Source organism: Monodelphis domestica, chromosome 3, assembly GCF_027887165.1.
Source record: "Monodelphis domestica isolate mMonDom1 chromosome 3, mMonDom1.pri, whole genome shotgun sequence".
NCBI lineage: Eukaryota > Metazoa > Chordata > Mammalia > Didelphimorphia > Didelphidae > Monodelphis > Monodelphis domestica.
This window is the reverse complement of record NC_077229.1, coordinates 12,054,291-12,063,390: the sequence shown is the minus strand read 5'-3', so window position 1 is coordinate 12,063,390 and position 9,100 is coordinate 12,054,291.

Genomic DNA, 9,100 nt, shown 5'->3' with positions numbered 1-9,100 from the left:
GTAAGTATTTTCAGAGTGAGTGTGGACACAAAGCCTATGTCTTAACAAATGTTAAACATAGTAACCTTGAGTCTTTACACTAGGTTCAAGACCTTTGCATTTGCTTGGAAGTGCATCAATCTGTCCTGGATTGGTTTATCTTTGGCCCTATGCAATGACTCTTATGTATATCTTGCCTTGGAGTCAGACAGAATTATTAAGCAAAGTCCCATAATTTTCTTTTCTAAATAATTAGTGGCATTTTTATAGTCTCAAGCTTTGGGGGCATGCATTACATTATAGCAAATGTATCTGAAACTTATATTTCTGCAAAATCAAAAAGTTAAATAAAATCTTAATACTGGTGACATGTGCTTCAAATATAAAAAAGAGAAAAAATAAAAAAAACATAGTCTATTGCACATGCAAGAAAAATATAATAAAAGAGTTTTTAAAATGAAAATGTAGCTTATAATCATTGACACACTGTGTCAGCTAAGAAAATATAGAATGCAAGGCTTTCTCACCAAAAATGAGATTCATTTCCTCTTCATATCTGGCCATGATCCACTGTGAGTATGAGCAAATGAATGTTATAAGGTTTTTTTTATAAAGAACAGTATTACAAATATGTAGATGATCAGTATCCCCTAAATTCTCAATAGCCCAATTAATTACAGTAGCAAACAAACCCACTATTATATTTCACATAAGTTGCTGTATGATCTTTTAAAAGCCTATGAATTGATGGATATTTGTCACAATTTTTACAAATTTAGTGAATCTTTCAACCTTGTTGAATATATTGTTAAACAAAGTAAAACACATTTTGGGGTTAAGAATGTCTTTAAGAAATCTAGATATCATTCTGGTGGAAGTAGTGAGCTGAAGAGTATAAATGTGAGATGCTCCTTTGTTTTGGAGGCTTTTTAGGGGTACAAATGCCCTGAGATTAACTGCCCAACTTCCATTCACATATTTAGAAATGCGGGAACGTTGGAGGTTATAATTTCACTTCAGCTACTAGAATTGGCCTTACACGTTGTGTTAGGGACAGGCAAAATTACCAGAGATTGTTAAGAAACAATTCTAAAAATCATGTCTAAAAAACCCTTAAAATTGATTTGAGATATTTAGCACAGTAAATTTTCCAAAGGTTGTTATAGCAATTTTTTTTTATGAAGTCAGTCTATCCTCTACGTGACAATTTACAAAATCAAAAATAGAAAAGCCGTGTTTTTTTTTTTTATGGGCTTAATTACAATGATATTTGTTCAATATGGTTATAGGGAGAAAGCAACAGAATTTAACAGTAGTTAAAACTCAGTACATTAAAATGATTCAGTGTAACACAATACTATTGAATGCAGTAATATATGAACTTAAAATCACAAAGTTAAATCTTAAACAAATCAAACAGTAAGATGCAATAGAATACAGAGATTTGTATGAACCATTGGAGTCTGAAATGCCTTAAAAATATAACCTCCACTCTCTTTAAAGTTCCTTGGGTTTTTATCCATTTAGATGCCTATTGTCGGAAGGCAAATTGATAATGGTTAAGCAATGGAGTTTAGGCGACCCTTCCAGGGCCACACAGCTGGGAAGTATCAGAGGCCAGATTTCAACTGAGGACCTCCCGTCTCTAGGCTTGGCTCTCATTCCACTGAGACACCCAGCTGCCTCCCCAAAGTTAACTAAAGGGTTGTAGGGAGCTGAATTTTCCCCCTGACATGCAGGTAAAGTCAATTAAAGCATCAATGCAATTAAAAGATATCCTTGTAAAATAGCCATGCTTTTAAGTGGAAAAGTTACTTTCTTTCCCTCTTCTTTCTCCCCTCCTACAATCCCTTGCCCCCAGTCCAAGTGGTTAATCGTAGCCTAAGGGAAAATTACCTCCCCTTCTTTACCAGCTCGTAGAAATGAGTCCTGGGCATGGGGTTGGAGGCCAGAGGTGCAGGGATCATCTGGGCCAGGATGAGCAAAAGACCAGGAGCAGGAGCTGCTGGAGAAACAGGCAGGCTGGGGCTGGGAGCTGGGAATTTGCTGGGGCAGAGAAGCAGGTTGGCCAATCATCATCTATGAAGATACCCATGATGATAAGAAGGCAAAGACACAAGGCTAAAATGCAATCCAAGTATCGTGGGTTCTAGGTGAGTACTAAAGGCAAACTTTTTTCTTTTTCCCTAAAAATGTCATCACCAACCCTGCCTGGCAATTCATGCCTGGAGGTCACTATGGTGTGTAAAGCCATTCCAGTCTTTATAAAATGGGAATAAGTGGCTCATGGAATCACTTCAGTACTTTCTAGTAGAACATTAGAATGTCTACAAAGTATTGCTTATTAATATGATTCAAAAGGGTTATATCTCTAAGCGGAGGGTATGAAGATTGGATTTAGCTCTCCCCTGATTGTAATAATGAAGATACTTAGCTCTTCCTTTATACTGAAGATAAAATTGTAATCCCAATCTATTTTTAGGTTTTAATCTACAAAGTGTAAACTCAGTATTTGTAGTAGATCTACCCATTTTAATCTGCAAAAAGTAACTACTATGGGTGTGAACTAACCAAAAAAGTTATAATCTAACCAAAAAAGGTGTGAACAAAGGGGGAAGTCCTGGATAGCGTCTGCTGTGATTGGTAGGAGTGAAAGTTAAGGGAGCTGACAGAAGAGAAAAGGATCTCTAAATAGAGGATTACAGAGGCCAGAGGAGATAGAATCTAAGAACTCTAACTCAGACTTGGACTGGAGTATCAATATCTTGAGATTGGAGTGAAGAAGAGTCACTCAGAGTAGAGACAGGAAGACAGCCACTCAGGACTTGGCTATGGAACTCAATCCTGTAGGAGCTTGTGCAGGACATCTCAGTCTGCTTTCCATTTAGATGGTCACCTTGGTGAGTGAAAGCCTGACTCAGTTTCCCTGCCCTTCTGGAGGTTTGAACCTCTGAGAAAGGCCCATTGTCTTGAGACTCTTTTCCCTGATTAGGACCTTAGAATTTCTATCTGGCTCAGGAAGCTGGAGTTTTCTCTCCCCCTTTATCTCATTCCCTAATATCTTTGCTCTCTTGTAAAATAAACTACCATAAATTCAATTTACTTTAGTACTTCATTTGGGGATTTAGTAATTAAATCCCTGGCAACCACCTATTTGATGTTAGGCCAACCACAAAAAAAATTTAACAATTATTTGGCTGACCAGGTTGGTTATGAAGAAATGCTCTCAATCTTCTTCACTTTTCTAAACTTTTCCTTTACTAGTGACTTTTCCCTCCATACTTCATTATGAGAATCTGTCCCATCCTGCTGTACCCAATATGGCTCCTAGTTCGCAAACCATTCCCTCCCATACCCAACTTATTCCTTCCCCTACTACTAAAACCACTCTTACCCCTACCCTGTCCATGCCTCTTGCCCCACCCCTTGTGCATCCTCCCACCCCTAGCCCCTGCCCCTTCTTCCTTTACCCTTTCTTCCCATCCTGCCCAATTCATTTCCCATACTGCTCCTACCTCTCATCCTTCTGGTACTATGGGCCCACAACCTCTCCCCCTCTGCTTACCCACCCCTTCCCTTTCTCTTACATACCTCATTGAAAATGGAGCAAGAAGCCTAGAGACAGAAACACGAGAAAATTCAGATAGAAACTCGTTCCCTTTAAGGGAAATTCCAACTTTCAATAAAAATTGAAACTTGGTATCTATAAGACAACATACACCTTTCAGTCCTGAGGATTTAAATAAATTCAAGGAAGACCTTCCCTCATTTGAGGAAGAGCCAATATTAATTATAAAAACATTGGAGAATATATTCAAAACTTTTGACCCCTCTTGGATAGATGTCGAAATTTTATTAGAAAAATTTATGACAGAGAGAAAAATAAAGTCATCTCTTTGGCTAATCAGAAGTGATGTAGGGGAGCAAATTATTAGCCAACTGAAAATCTACATTGGAACCCCAAAGTTGAACCTGATTATACAAAACTAAACCAGGCCAGAGAAGCATTCTTGACAGTCATGACAGCTTTTTCTAAAACACCAGATTCATGGTCTAAATTCAAAAGCACCAAACAAAAAATTGATGAGACTCCCTCCCAGTTTATGGACACTTACTGACGTGGGGAATATATATATGGACTTTGATCTATCCAGAAAAAGAGACATTAGAAAAATACGTAGACAATTTGTTAAGAATTGTTGTTCCCATCAAAAGTCTCTAGAACACAGGGAAGCCCAGGCTCCCCACCCATCTTCATTGACTGCTGGACTTTAAGCCAATCAAAAGCCTCCAGAGGACAGGGAAGCTCAAACCCCCAACAACCTTCCCCCAAAGACTACACCAAGAGATCTTCTGTTAAAGCTCTAAGAGGGGAGACTGATAAAAGTCCCCAAAAAACAAAAAAATGAGAGGAACAAGAGCATAGACAAATACGTGGAGTAAAGAAGGGGTGAATTTGAGCAAACAACAGAAAAAGAAGAAAGAAACTACAATAGACAGCTACTACTCATCAAATGGAACAGAGTGGGAGAGATCAGCAAACGATAAACCAGAAATCCCAGCGAATTGGATACGGGCTGTGGAAGAACTCAAAACACAACTAAGAGAGACTGAAGACAATTGGGAAAAGAACTTAAAAATTAAGATAAGTCATCTGGAAACAGAGGCACTTGAACTAAAACGAGAAAATAGTGGCTTGAAAGCCAAAATCAATCAGCTGGAAAATGAGGCAAAGGAGATGAAAGACAAGGTAAAGAGGATGAAAGACGGTGTTCAAAGAAAATCAGACCAGAAGGAAAAAGACGACCAAAAGCCAGAGATGAAATCCAATCTTTAAGAACCAGAATAAAACTAGGATCAAGTGACCTCACAAGGCAGCAGGACACTATAAAACAAAACAAAAAGAATGAAAAAATTGAGGAAAATGTGAAGCATCTTATTCACAAAACAGATGATTTAGAAAATCATTCAAGAAGAAACAATTTAAGAATAATTGGACTACCAGAAGACCACAACAAAAGAAAAAGCCTGGACATAATACTAGAGGAAATTATCCAGGAAAACTGTCCCGAGATCCTAGAAAAAGAAGGGAAAGTGGAGATTGAAAGAATCCACAGATCACCCCCTGTCTTTAATCCCCAACTGACAACACCAAGAAATGTTATAGGCAAATTCAAAAACAATCAGATGAAAGAAAAGAAAGTACAAGCTGCCAAGAAGAAGCCATTCAGATGCCATGGAAACACGATGAGGTTAACACAGGATCTGGCTGCATCCACACTGAAGGACCGAAAGGCATGGAATACAATATTCTGGAAAGCAAGAGAACTAGGTCTACAACCAAGAATAAAATACCCATCAAAACTGACTATATTCTTACAGGGGAAAGTATGGTCATTCAACACAACAGAAGAGTTCCAAGCATTCATAAATAAAAGACCAGACCTGAACAGAAAATTTGATGTCCAACCACAGAACTCAAGAGAATCATCAAAAGGTTATTAAAAAAGAGGGGGGGAAAAACAAACAAAACAAAAAAAAATTTTAAGAGACTCAATAAGTTAAAATGATACGTATCCCTATAAGAAAAGAGGCATTGGTAACTCTTAAAAACTGTTGCTATCACCTGAGCAGCTAGAAGAATAATACTCAGAGGGAACAGTGACAAACTGTATAGGATGAAAGGACAAGACATAAATAGGTATATAGATATATGCATACATAAATATATGTGTGTGTATATATATATATATATATGTATATATATATACCTGACTAGAGCTAAAAAAGAAAAGAGGTTATGACTAAAAGAAATGGGAAAAGAAACAAATGGGGGTAAATTTATATGTCACAAAGAAGCTCATGGCAGGAGGGGGGAGAACATTGATACATTGGAAGGGTAAAGAGGTTGGAGATAAGAAATACTCAACTCTTACGTACTTTGAAACTGGCCCAAAGAGGGAAGAACAATCCAATCCATTGGGGAAGAGAATAGATTTGCGCCCTATAGGGGAGTAGAAGGGTAAAAAACAGACTGGTGGGGAGGGAAGCAGTACAAGGGAGGGAGAGGGAGGGGGGAAATTTTTAAAAGACCACAGGGGAAAATAAGGGAGGGAATAAGAAGGGAGGGGGGTAGAAAGGGAAGTAAAATAAGGGGGGGATGGAGGGAACTGACTATAAACAAGCATTGGTATAGAAGGAAATAGTGAAAGAAGAAAAGCAGGACTAGGAGTAGAAATAAAAATGCTGGGAAATACACAGCTAGTAATCATAACTCTGAATGTGAATGGAATGAACACACCCATAAAATGCAAGGAAATAGCAAAGTGGATTAGAATCCAAAACCCTACCATATGCTGTCTGCAAGAAACACACATGAGGAAGGTAGATATGCATAGGGTGAAAGTAAGAGGATGGAGCCAAATCTATTGGGCATCAAATGATAAAAAGAAGGCAGGAGTAGCAATCATGATATTGGATAAAGCCAACGTAAAAATAAATCCAATTGAAAGAGATAGGGAAGGTAATTACATCCTGATAAAAGGCAGTATAGACGAGGAAATATCAGTACTCAATATGTATGATCCAAATGGCAGAGCATCCAAATTTTTAAAGTAGAAACTAGAGGAGCTCAAGGATGAAATAGATAGAAAAACTATACTAGTGGGAGATCTGAACCTTCCCCTATCAGAACTAGATAAATCAAATTTAAAAATAAATAAGAAAGAGGTGAGAGAAGCAAATGAAATCTTAAAAGAATTAGAGTTAGTAGACATATGGAGAAAAATAAATAGGGACAAAAAGGAATACACCTTTTCAGCAGTACATGGTACATTCACAAAAATTGACCATGTACTAGGGCACAAAATCATTGCAAACAAGTGCAAAAGGGCAGAAATAATAAATGCAACCTTCTCAGACCACAATGCAATAAAAATAATAATTAGTAAGGGTACATGGATAGATAAATCAAAAATTAATTGGAAATTAAACAATATGATTCTCCAAAACCAGCTAGTTAACGAACAAATCGTAGAAACAATAACTTCATTGAAGAAAATGACAATGGTGAGACATCCTTTCAAAACCTATGGGATGCAGCCAAAGCAGTACTAAGGGGGAAATGTATATCCTTGAGTTCATATATAACAAATTAAGAAGGCAGAGGTCAATGAATTGGACATGCAAATTAAAAAACTAGAAAGTGAACAAATTAAAAACCCTAAGATGAAGACTAAATTAGAGATCCTAAAAATCAAAGGAGAAATTAATAAAATTGAAAGTCAGAGAACTATTGATTTAATAAATAAGACTAGAAGCTGGTCCTTTGAAAAAAATAAAATTGACAAAGTACTAGTCAGTCTAATTAAAAAAAGGAAAGAAAAAAACCAAATTGACAGAATCCAAGATGAAAAGGGAGACCTCACCTCTAATGAAGAAGAAATCAAGGCAATCATTAAAAACTACTATGCCCAATTATATGGCAAAAAATATGGCAATCTAAGTGATATGGATGAATACTTACAAAAATATAAATTGCCTAGACTAAAAGAAGAAGAAATAAATGACCTAAACAACCCCATATCAGAAAAAGAAATTGAACAAGCCATCAAAGAACTCCCTAAGAAAAAATCCTCAGGTCCAGATGGACTCACAAATGAATTCTATTAAACATTCAAAGAACAGCTAACCCCAATACTATACAAACTATTTGACAGAATAAGCCAAGAAGGGGTTCTACAAAATTCTTTTTACGACACAAACATGGTACTGATCCCAAAGCCAGGCAGGTTAAAAACAGAGAAAGAAAAATATAGGCCAATCTCCCTAATGAATATAGATGCAAAAATCTTAAATAGGATACTAGCAAAAAGACTCCAGCAAGTCATCACAAGGGTTATCCACTAAGATCAGGTAGGATTCATACCAGGAATGCAAGGATGGTTCAATATTAGGAAAACCATCCACATAATTGACCATATAAACAAGCCAACTGACAAAAATCACATGGTATCTCAATAGATGCAGAAAAAGCCTTTGACAAAATACAACACCGATTCCTATTGAAAACACTAGAAAGTATAGGAATAGAATGGCCTTTCCTAAAAATAATAAACAGTATATACCTAAAGCCATCAGCAAACATCATCTGCAATGGGGAAAAACTCAAAGCCTTCCCAATAAGATCAGGAGTCAAATAAGGATGCCCATTATCACCTTTATTATTTAGTATTGTACTAGAAACACTAGCAGTAGCAATTAGAGAAGAAAAAGAAATTGAAGGTATTAAAATTGGCAATGAGGAGACCAAGCTGTCACTCTTTGTGAATGATATAATGATTTACTTAAAGAATCCTAGGGAATCACCAAAAAGCTAATCCAAATAATCAACAACTTTAGCAAAGTTGCAGGATACAAAATAAACCCACATAAATCATCAGCATTTCTATATATCTCTAACCCAATTCAGCAGCAAGAATTAGAAAGAAATTCCATTTAAAGTCACCCGAGACAATATAAAATACTTAGGAATCTATCTACCAAGACAAACACAGGAACTATATAAACAGAACTACAAAACACTCTCCACACAATTAAAACTAGATCTAAACAATTGGAAAAACATTGATTGCTCATGGGTGGGATGAGCTAACATAATAAAAATGACCATCCTACCCAAACTTATCTATCTATTTAGTGCCATAACCATTGAACTACCAAAAAACTGTTTTACTGAATTAGAGAAAACCATAACAAAGTTCATTTGGAAGAATAAAGGATCAAGGATATCCAGGGAAATAATGAAAAAAAAAATACAAAAGAAGGTGGCCTTGCAGTCCCAGATCTCAAGCTATATTACAAAGCAGCGGTCATCAAAATTTGGTACTGGCTAAGAGGCAAAAGGAGGATCAGTGGAATAGACTTGGGGTAAGTGGCCTCAGTAAGACAGTCTTTGACAAACCCAAAGACCCCATCTTTTGGGACAAAAACCCAGTATTTGATAAAAACTGCTGGGAAAATTGGAAGACAGTGTGGGAGAGATTAGGTTTGGATCAACACCTCATACCCTACACCAAGATAAACTCAGAATGGCGAATGACTGGAATATAAAGAAGGAAAC